This window comes from Etheostoma spectabile, chromosome 9 (assembly GCF_008692095.1).
Source record: "Etheostoma spectabile isolate EspeVRDwgs_2016 chromosome 9, UIUC_Espe_1.0, whole genome shotgun sequence".
In the NCBI taxonomy this organism is placed as follows: Eukaryota; Metazoa; Chordata; class Actinopteri; order Perciformes; family Percidae; genus Etheostoma; species Etheostoma spectabile.
Genome location: NC_045741.1, coordinates 5,801,259 through 5,801,669, shown reverse-complemented (window position 1 = coordinate 5,801,669; position 411 = coordinate 5,801,259).

Below are 411 nucleotides of genomic sequence, written 5' to 3'. Positions count from 1 at the left end.
CCTATAAATGAGGTTTATTGGCCATAAATTCCAAAAATAACTGTAAAACTAAAGTGAAAAAGTTAGTGTTACGTAGTGTTAAACGTCAAAAAAGTGACAAACGTTGGAAAAAAGCGTTGAAAGTGTCTAAAAAAAAAAGGACAAAAACACCTAGCAGCGTAGATGTAGTCTAGGACCACAGGACAGCGGCGGTAGGGAGGTAAGATACAAGGCTGGAAGACAAAAGGTGCAGAGGAATGAGACGGGAGAAGACAATTAACGAGGGGAGGACATAGAACATCTAGTGAAGGCTCTCTGGGTGAATGGGAGAGTATTGTGACATTCAGCTCAGGGTGAAATCACATCACTCCGATTCAATGACCGGGGGGGTGGGGGAGGGTGGGGGGGACTATGTGGCACTAAGCAGGGGCA